The sequence below is a fragment of the Brassica oleracea genome, chromosome C8 (assembly GCF_000695525.1).
Source record: "Brassica oleracea var. oleracea cultivar TO1000 chromosome C8, BOL, whole genome shotgun sequence".
NCBI lineage: Eukaryota > Viridiplantae > Streptophyta > Magnoliopsida > Brassicales > Brassicaceae > Brassica > Brassica oleracea.
In genome coordinates, this window is record NC_027755.1 from 26,966,309 (window position 1) to 26,977,742 (window position 11,434).

The window sequence follows — 11,434 nt, forward strand, 5'->3', positions numbered from 1 at the left end:
GGAAGAGTGATATCTTTGGACCAATAGTCTGGACACCATATGATGTTAAACTAGTCGGCTATAAGTGGGTCTTTGTGAGGAAAATAAATGAACATGACAAGGTCGTGAGATATAAAGCACGGTTTGTTGCACGAGGATTCTCACAGAGACCAGAAATCGATTATGAGGAGACATACTCCCCTGTGGTGGATGCTACTACTTTTTGATTCCTGATAAGAGTTGCTATAAGAGAGAAACTGGACTTGCGGTTAATGGATGTTGTAACTGCATACTTATATGGACCAATGGATAATGAGATATATATGAAAGTACCAGAGGGTATAGAGTTGAAAATGCCGTATAGATTAAGCTCTTGTCCAACCCAAAGGCACTGGAACGGGATTAAACATGTTCTTCATTACCTGCAAAGAACGAAAGACTTGGGTTTATTTTATACTAACCAAAACAAAGAAGGTTTAGTTGATTTTGCTGATGCAAGTTATCTATCAGATCCACACAATGCTCGATCACAGACAAGCTACGTTTTCACACATGGTGGAACGGCCATATCATGGCGTTCCATGAAGCAGACGATCGCGGCCACATCTTCAAACCATTCAGAGATCTTGGCTGTTCATGAGGCCAGCCGCGGGTTGTTCAGAACATGGGGAGTAATACGTGTTGTACTCTTTTTCCTTCACCATGTTTTTGTCCCACTGGGTTTTCCTGGTAAGGTTTTAATACAATCTCTGTATGGTTATGGCATCCAAGGGGAAGTGTTATAAATCATATTGTGGATGTCCATAACCGGCCCGGTTCATAATCGGCTCAATGCTAGAGAGAGAGGGAGAATCGACATCTTGCATTTTCCTTATTAGATTATGATTTGTACTATTTTCATATTTGTATTTCCATATTGTAGTCTTTCCCTTATTTTATGACGGTGTAATTCCCTATATATAAAGGATTCTTTATGTTTATGAGTAATACAGAAACACAGATTCTATTCCGATGTTTTACAACATATTTTGAATTTTACAAATTGTGAGTAATATTTTTATCCAACTTTTAGTTGATTTGACCTTTCCATAGTGACAGTATTTCTTTTAGTTACTTTTTGAGATTTACATTATATTAATTTGTGGTAACAATAAGGATAGGAAAATATAGAAACTTTATTTATCCAAGTTTCCTATTAATTTAGCGTTTTCCATTTTTTTTTCTTTTTACCGTCATCCATACTTATATATATATATATATATGTTAAGGTTATAAACCATGCGTGCATCTTAACTCTCTGGTGACAATCAGGTCACACGATGATGTCCTTAAAGCTACCATATGATTTGGAAGAGGAAATTCTATCAAGAGTTCCATGGAAATTTCTTGCAAAGTTGAGATGTGTATATAATCTTGAAGAAGAACTTGTCGTTTCACATGCACAGCTATAGCGGTGAGCATCGGTTTATACTCAAAGACAGTGGTCCTACGATTTCTGCCGTGGGCATTGAAGAGCAGAAAAACGTGGTCGATCCTCCGTCCTTGATCGTCCAAGACTTTACCCTTATAAAAGCTCGATCATGTAATCCAATTAGGGTGTACAAGACTGTTCATTGCGACGGTTTGTTGTTGTGTGTCATGGACAACCAGCTTTTGGTTAGGAACCGCAATGTCACAAAACAAGGAAGATATGCATATGGGTGAAGCATTGGCTCATGCTTACTTCTTGGACCAAATTGGTGGTCGTGGACATACCAGAGTTTCCGCTTATATATCCACGTCTTACCCTCATTTCTACAAATTATTATTTCGACAAAAATAATAGGCTTGTTATAACTTGTAATGATACTGACATGAAGGGTCTATCTATTATCAGAGTCATCAACGACAAGGAATTCCAAGTAATTAAAGCTAATGAAGGGGAATGTCGTTTCCCTTTTTTATGCAGCTACGTTCCTAGCGTAGTTAGGATTCCAGGGTTTTCTAAGCAAGACACAAGTCGGATTCGCTGGAGAAAATGTAGATTCAACTAGATTTATAGATTTTGATGTGTGAAGTTGATTATGGTTACCCACAATATCTATTGTCTATAAATATATGTGAATAAGACATAGATTTATAGATTTTGATGTGTGAAGTTGATTATGGTTACCCACAATATCTATTGTCTATAAATATATGTGAATAAGAAGTGTACGTCAATTAATACAACTAAGAAAAGTTTTAGCATAAATGTTTCTGAGTTTTTTTCATAAGAAAAACAGATACTAAGGAATATAAAATCTGAAATCCCAAACACTGAGGAAAAGAAAATACCTAAAAACCACTGACATTCAACTAGACCTGGCCAAAATTTTGGATCCGAAATTCAAAATTGGAACCGATCCAAAATTTAAAATGCCGCACAGAATCCGATCCAACATAGATAGTTGAATGGTACATGGAGTTCTTTATCGAAAGAAATGGATACGAATCCAAACCCAAACCCGAACCGAACCCAAAATTACGGATATCCAAAAATATTCGATATATCCTCTATATATTAATTGTGGATCATTACAACATGTTTCGTAGCCACGTGTCAACTAGGATGATTTTTAGAAACCTTAGAACAATAAGTTGGTTCATACAAATATATATTATATTTTTTTATTAAACTAACTATCAAATAGATTAGTAGTGTACAAAAGAATGTTCTTAATTCTTTCCTTAAATAAAAACTACGGAATTACCTAATATGGTTAACATATATATGACATTAATGACTATGAATAATACATATTTGATATCAATTTTTGTATCCTCTCTCTTTTTTTGTTTAATTTTATATTATTAAAAAAATAAACAATCACATTAAGTATATAATGTTTGATTTAGATTTTTCATATATGTTATATTTTGAATTTTTTAAAATGACTCTAAATTCCTAAAAATGGTAAAAGTCTCACTTTGTAAATTTTGTGATCAATGGTTTAACTTTTTTTTGTTCAAACAAAGATACAGATGATCATAAATCATATGTATACAAAGTCTCATTAATAGATATTCATATTATATATATGTATTAATATTATTTTAATTAAATTATATACTATATAAAAATATATTAATATGTCATGCATTGAAAAATTATTGAGATCTTAATATTTTAATTTTGAAATTTGTATTGATAAATCTTACTTAAAAGTTTTGTGATTAACGGTTTAAATTTTTGCTACAACAAATATACAAATGTTAATAAAATCATATGAGTAGGAAGTGTCAACAATAAATGCTTATATTAACATATACTATATATATATATATATCTATGTCAATATCACTAAAGTTTAATTATATATCATATAAAGTAAATTCAATGATTGTTTTGATTTATTTACCAAAAACATGATTGTAAATAAACAAAAAGTATTGGTTTTGATTTATGTGATTACTCTAATGTATGTTATTTTTAATAAACCTCAAAAGTGTAGGTTAAGTAATTTGTTTTGTTGTTCTAGAATTATATGATTTGTAGACCGAACTGGTGAATGTATACTAGACAAACATTTATATTTCGAGTCTGCACTTATATTCTATCACAGCTTGATATATTAGATTTGAACACTAAACTGTGAATTAGAGTTTGTCGGTGATTTTCTTCAAAAAATTGATTCTTAGATATGTATTTGGAGTGGAACTAATTTTTGTTGATGTTCATCTTTTTAAATTGACACTTATGTAATTCACCAAATTTACAGAAGAAGTTAAAAATGAAACAAAACTCATATAAGTGAAACAAAAACGAGAACGAAAGCACAATTTTATAGAATTTGAAAATGAAATCACTTATAGAGAGTCAATAGTAAACAAATCGAGAGCAGGAAACCTAATTTTTTTCGTCATTTTACAATCTATGTTGCCTATCTAGTTTTTGTGATTTGTTTCAGCCACAAAACTTAATTTTCTTTTGTACATATGAAGTCTTAAAAATAATTAAAATGATATGTAATACGTTAACTTTAAACAACGATGATACATTTAAGAGACCAACATTTGTATTCGTCATTTTACAATCGATAAAGATTGTAATGTTGCAAAATGTTAAAATCATTTAATAAACAAACATTAATATCATCTAGTATATATATATATATTATTAAAACTGAAGTACACATTGAAATTGTTTGGAAATAATGATATCAGTATAAGTGATAATTGTTTGAAAACATGGATAGCAGTATAAAAAAAAAGTATAATGTCTTTTTGGTAATTTTATTAATATAATTATATTAATTATATTTTCATATTTCACTTAGTTTAACAATTTCATTAATTATATTACCTTATCAATACATCACATCATTATTTATATTATCATAATAATAATAGTACATATTTTTATTTATTAGTTAATCAACATTAAATTTTTGCCAGTTATAAAACAAAAAATCTAAATAACAGGTTTTTACATATGGTTAAACGTTCGGTTTAGTTTGTTTTACTAAAAATTTGTATTTATTTTAGTTTCAGTCGGTGGAAAATTACGTAGCCAAAACCAAAAATTCAAAGACATATTTTTGTGAATAAAATAATAATTTAAATCATTATAATAAATATGTATTACATTTATAATCACTTAACTTTTCACTCCATATAATTATTTTACTAAATAAAAAATCTTTCTATTTCAACTAATTTAGCTAAACACGAGTTCTTTTTATTAGTTTATAAAATCAGGTAGGCGTGAACATTGGCTATCCATTTAGGTACGGGCTGTTCCTTTCGGTTATCGTTTTTTGTTTTGTTTTGTAATTAGGTCTCCCTTGAATATTATAAATTTATGTGTGGGTTTTGAGTTGAGTCATTCTGGGTCTGGATGAGTTCGGTTCTGATATATAGGAACCTAAAAATATCTAAATAACAAATGTATCTGAAACGGATTCGGATATTTGTACAAAAAATAACTATATTATCCGATTCGGTCAAGATCTTTTGAATACAATTAGGTATATTAGTACGACACATCATATATAACACTAATTATGCAAAAAAAAATATCAATGTATAAAAATATAAGAACTAATATACACGCGGATGTGTGGATCAATCTCTAGTTATAGTTATACAACTACTTATAAAAATTTAAACATTAAAATTATAACTATAAAATTGGGAAAAACTTCATTTAAATCCCCAGCTTATAAGAAAATCCCCAACTTTAAGCTAAATAAGTTTCAAACTTTCAAAATTTTCTCAAATTAATCATAAACTTATGTTGACTCGGCCATTTTAAACATCCCAAAGTTAACTCATTTTAAACATCCCAAAGTCAACTGTTAATTTTTCTTAAACTTCCGTTAATTGTCATTAAAAAAACATACTTGTGGTCTTTTCTTCTTCTTATTTGGCTTATATAGAAATAAGGGTTTTTTTTAGCTTATTTTGGTAAGTTGGGGATTTAAAAAGCGTTTTTCCCCTATAAACTTTGAATATTATTGCGACTTTCTGTTGTTGGCTCATGGAAAACCAGCTTTTGGTTTGGAACCCGTTACTGAAGGAAACAACGAATTGGATTAAATGCGGTAGCGACCTTCACCAACTTGATAATGCTTACAGCCTTGGATACATAGGCCATTGTGATTATAGGATCTTAAGGTTTCGATGTGCTAGTAATTCCAAAAATAGGCCTTCAAGTATCGAGGTCTGTTAAGTTGCATCTAAGACATAGGCAGTGGCGGAGGCAGCATGTTGGACCCATGTGGATTTTTGATTTTAAATTACATATCTCTTTGAAAAACTTAGAAAATCATGTAAAAATTAGTTAATTGGCCCATATTAATATATATTAATTGTGAACTGACCCTCCTAAAATTCTCTTGGCTCTGCCACTGGACATAGGTCAGTGAAGTTGCATCTGCGACATGGAAGGTTATAGATAAGATGAGTTTTGGTTGGTTTCTTAGTGTGCCATTGTCAATCATCTCTTTGAGAGGAACTCCTTATTGTATGTGTTCGTGAAGATCATACAGCTTCCATACAAAGCTATGATTTTTCCAAAGAAAGGTTTCAACCCACAGATGACCCGCCATTCAGCTATGATGAGTTGAATCCTATGGCACTAGAGATTTTAAAAGGCGGTGTTGGAGCAATGTCACAAAACAAGGGAGATATGCATATGGGTGAAGCATTGCTCGTGCTTACTTCTTGGACCAATTTGGTGGTCGTGGACATACCAGAGTTTCCGCTGTTATGTGCACCTCCCAGCCTCCTTTCAACAATTTTTTTTCAACAAAAACAATAGGATCGCTATAACTTGTAATGATATTGGCATGAAGGGACTATGTATTATCAGAGTGACGACAGATTTGCCAGCAATTAAAGCTGATGAAGGGAATTAATGTGGTTATCCTTTTCAATGCAACTAGGTTCCTAGCTTAGTTAGGCTTCAAGGGTTTTCTAAGCAAGACGGATTCAACAAGTTAGTGTGTTCCCTTTTTCTTATACCCACCTGCATCCATCCGTAGTTGAAATATATCAATCCGCAACCACTCTGCATTAAATATTTTGAAATATATTGACCTACGCCTAGCCTGCGCATTCGGGTTATCGGATCCGTGTCGGTTCTCGTCGAGTTCAAGTCTTTGGAGTGTAGTAAATTTGGACCCGATAGGTACTTTTAGTTTTTTATGGTTTGGTTCCGCTTTGGGTGCTAATTTGAAAACCTGTTACAAACATATTTTTTTGGTACATTATGGGGTCTGGATTGGTTTGGGTATATTGGACCCTAAAAGAATATGAAATATTCCAACTGGATTTGAAGAAGACTCAAAAAATTACCTGAAACCCAAAAAAAGTATTGGAAAACAAGAAAATATTTGAAAATATTTAAATACTCCGAAAATATCTAAAATTTTGACCCAAAATCTAACCTGGAAACTTGAAAGGTACCCAAAAGTTTACCTGAATACCTAAATTATATTTTCGAAAAATCTAAAATTTTACCCAAACCCAAAACTATAACCGAATACCTGAGCCAAAAACTTAAAAAAGTATCAATAGTACTAAAAATAAACCAAAATTCACAAATATACCTAATATATGCAATATTTTTTTTTTGAAATTTTGAGTACCGGATTGGATCTCAAGTAGGATCTAGACCGAACATGTACCCGCGAGTCTTGAACAAAAATATTCAATAGGTTAATTTGCTTTACCTGAATCTGATCGAAACCTGTTTTTCGGGTCCGTTTTCAAATCGGATTTTTGGGTCCGGGTAAAATGTCCAAGCCTACTCTAAATCTATCGGGAGGTAGATTTGAAGGAGCGAGTCCTGCTGGTGATATGTGTGCTCGACTGAATTAATATATGTGTATTCGATTGTAAGAATTATAAAATTGGATTAGACTTTTATTAACTCATCATTACTATTAATAAAATATAATTTATTAACTCATCATTACTGTTATACAAACTAATAAATTTACATGAAATACACAAGACATGGAGCTACATCGCAGTCTAGACAACCAAGGTCGTGCTTATCACACAAAATTGGAGGCATTGGCCTGAGACTCCTTCTCACAATATAAATTTTAGGACCCTACATCTATAGATTAACACATAACCACAATGAAAATATAATAGACTTTTTAATAATCCAAAATACTTATCTATATTATGAACATTTAGTGCTTTATATTCTTGTTTTAGTATTGGTGGGAGCTTCATTATTTACGCTTCTAACCTATTTCCAATAAAACTTTATATAGTTAAATATTTATCCTCATAAACAGTCAGAAATAAAGCATTTGTTGAATAATAAGAACCAACTCGAGTTGGCCTAGTGATACTTGAGGGAGTTTCGGTCTCGATACGGTCCCGGGTTCGATTCGCGTTGGCCACGAGGGGTTTTACATGGGTTCCCTCTCGCCCTCCAGACCACTTCGCGTAACCAGGGGCCCTTTAGTGAACGCTTAAAAATCCTGTAATGGCATGGGCTTAGGCCCGGTGGGCTAGTCGATCACGCAAAGTGGTCGGATACTGGATTATCAAAAAAAAAAAATAAGAACCAAAATTTATGTTCTAGCTTCTATAAAGGTTGTTACAATGTTATTTAACTAATATACTATTATTTAGAATAAATGAAAATCCACATTTTTATGTTTCAAAAAAAAAGAAAAAAATCCACATATTTGCCTCAGGCCTCCGTACCCTACGCACGGCAATAACACTATTTACCTTATGTAACTGACTGCCGGTTGGAAGTACGAAGTCCAAAATATACGTCACTATTTCACCTTGGTCTCCTGTAATAAATTCAACTTTTTGATGGGCCGTGAGCGTTGGGCCCAATAAGCATTTATTTTTCAGATAAATTTTCTGAAAACCCTAATGTTCTGATCTAATGCTGAAAATAACGATAGAAGAAAGAGAGAGGGGCATCTGATCTGATTTGATTTGAGGGCTTGCCACATCGACTAGGTTGGTTCACAAAATCTGTTTTTTTTTTTCTAAGAAAAATGGGTTTCTTATGTTTACAGCAGTGTTTTTAAAAACGAACCGAAAGTTGAACCGGAAATATTTTGGGTCACGGTTCAATATGGTTCGACCGGGTCAAACCTGGTTCAATAATATGGTTTAATATTTTTTAAAAATGTAAATATAAAAGTAATATTAGTAAATATGATGCATAGTTAAAATCTGGTTCAATCCTTCTGGATTGGCAGGTCTGAATCTCTCACAACGCTCCTTTTATCGATTTCTCTGCTATGTGTTGATAATTGTACGAGATTGATTTGTTGCCTACGAATTGTGTTTAAGAAACGAATTGATCTCGATTCAGATTCTTCTCTGTTTCATAGAAACTCTATGATTCGTTGCTATAAAACCACTCTCTCCTTAGTTTATGTTGTCGTTTTTGTGAAGTTTAAGCTTTAGATTGTGTTCGGTGGTATCTCTTTGTCTTCGATCTGCGGCATAGAGGCTGAACCGACAACAAAGTTGAGCATGCATGTACACAAGACTTGTTCAAAGTCGTTTAGGGGTTACTATTGAGAAAGAAGATGAAATGCATTGCCTTGTTTCTAGAGCAAATTTTTTGCTCAAGGTAAGTAAGGACCTTTCTTTATTCAACATTATATTTACGTTGGTGTCGGCATATGTAGATGTGCCTTTATTACTAGCACTTTACAAAACAGAAACGTAAAGACTGACTCTGATTATTGGTGGATGCTTGCTAATTTCTTTATTTATAAACTCATCTTTACACTTTTATTATGCAGGCTATTCGACATGAAGCCTTCACAAACACGGAGAGTGAGAAAGAATTTGTACAGATAGATCCCAATGACCTGTATCCAGAGCAGTGGCTTGAGCTGTAGCATGAGTCATATTGTACTGATCTTGATATAATGATATGTTTGTTGATGTTCTTGTTTTAACCAGTAGAAAATATTTTTTTTAATTAAAAATTAATTGACCAATAAAAAATTATTGTTAGATATTAAAAACCACAGTAAAATTTAAATAAAAAAACCCTAACCATCAGACCTAAACGTTTACAGGTGGTAACATTTCTTGTGCGGTTACAGGTTTAATGACAGTAGAGATTGCTTGATCGATCTGAGAAGGGATTGGTTTGATTTCAGTGCCAAGTTCTTGCTCAGTCTGATACATTTTGAAACGGTCCTCATATGTTACCAAAAAACAACGTGTGCATGCCATAACAAAGACTAGACATCAAACCGTACTGACTGGTCTTGTTCTCTTCGTCATCAAAGTACCATAACAAAGTATAATAGACCCCAAAGTACCACCAAAACGTGTGCATACCATAACAAAGACTAGAAGATCGCACTTCCCGCGGGCCAATCGGCAAAGGCCTACATATATTGTGGGGCGGGTTTGGGCAGCCATTTCAGAGACAGCGGCCCGTTCGGGCCTGACCCGCTGTGACCCGCTTGAAAACGGACGGGATGGGACAGATCAACCTGTTTGCCATCTCTACTCTTAAATATATCATCGTTGTTGAAGAGTTAACATATTATAGCTCATTTTAATTATTTTTAAGAATTCATATGCACAAAAAAAATTTACGTTTTCCGGCTAACACAAATTACCAAAACCAGATAGGCAACATCGATTGTAAAATGACGAAAGAGAATTTAGTTTTCTGCTCTTGATTTGTTTAGTATTGACTCTATATAAGTGATTTCATTTTCTATCTCTATAAAATTATATTTTCGTTCTCGTTTCTATTTTACTCATATAAGTTTTGTTTTTTTTCTTAACTTCTTTTGTGAATTACATAAGTGTCAATTTAAAATTATGGACATCTGTAAAAATTAGTTTCACTCGAGATACATATCTAAGAATCAAAATTTTGAAAAAATTCACCAGCAAACTCTATTCACAGGTTACTGTTAAAATCTAATATATCAAGCTGTTATATAATATAAGTGCATACTCAAAATATAAATGTCTGTTTAGTATATATTCACCAGTTCGGTCTAAAATTCATCTAATTTTACGGAAAAAAATTACTTATTTTATTAACATATGTTTTTGAGGTTTAGTTACTTAGAAGTATATCGATAAAAAAAAATATAACATTTACCATTTTAGTATATGTAAACTATGTATAAACTAAAAATTGTTTGATTTATTAAATGATAAACCAAAAAACTTATAATAAATAGTTCACATTTCTCATTCTTACAAATAGCTAGATGGGATATTAAAGAGAAACAAACATTACACGAATGATCAAATCTCTCATTCTTCGAACAAACTCAAAAGAAGGTGACTGGAATCTTGTCATGATATTTTATTAAAAGATTTTAAGGAATAAAAATCAAGATTAAATTATTTAATATGAATGAAATAATATATGTGTAGTGCTTCCAATATTAAAAATCACTTTGATTTGAAGAAGTGTATTTTTGGGACTATCAGGATCAAATAACATATTAGAAACCACTTATTTAAAAAATAATTTATATACATAAAAGTATATACATTACAGTAAGCACATAAATAAAAATCAATACCTTCTTTTTATTTACAATCATGTTTTTGGTCAATAAATTAAAACAATCATTTTACTTAATTTATTTGGTATAAAATTAAACTATAGTGATATTGACGCAGATATATATATATATATATAAGCCCGTTCAAGAATATAAAGTAAAAAAGACGGCGACGGAGATGGCGATCAATTGCTAGGTTTCGATGAAGTTTCGAGAATGGGATCTGGGGACTGGAGGTGCTAAAGGAATCTCGGATCATCACTATGGGTGCTTAGAGGCGAATCGCAAAGGATTCAAAGGATCTGATACTACAGATACGATTGAGATCAGACGAGATCTCGGAAACAATGGAAAATTGGGAATTGTGGGTTTTCGGTATTTATTGCGAGCTAGCTCTCTTCGAAGTTTGGTCGATAGTATCTCAACTACGGAATCTCCAACGT

The 11,434-nt window shown here is 32.1% G+C and overlaps 1 pseudogene; it reads left to right on the forward strand.

Annotated features, from left to right (window-relative positions):
- Window positions 1-1,290: 1,290 nt before the first annotated feature.
- LOC106309073 lies at window positions 1,291-6,485 on the forward strand (annotated as a pseudogene).
- Window positions 6,486-11,434: the final 4,949 nt, after the last annotated feature.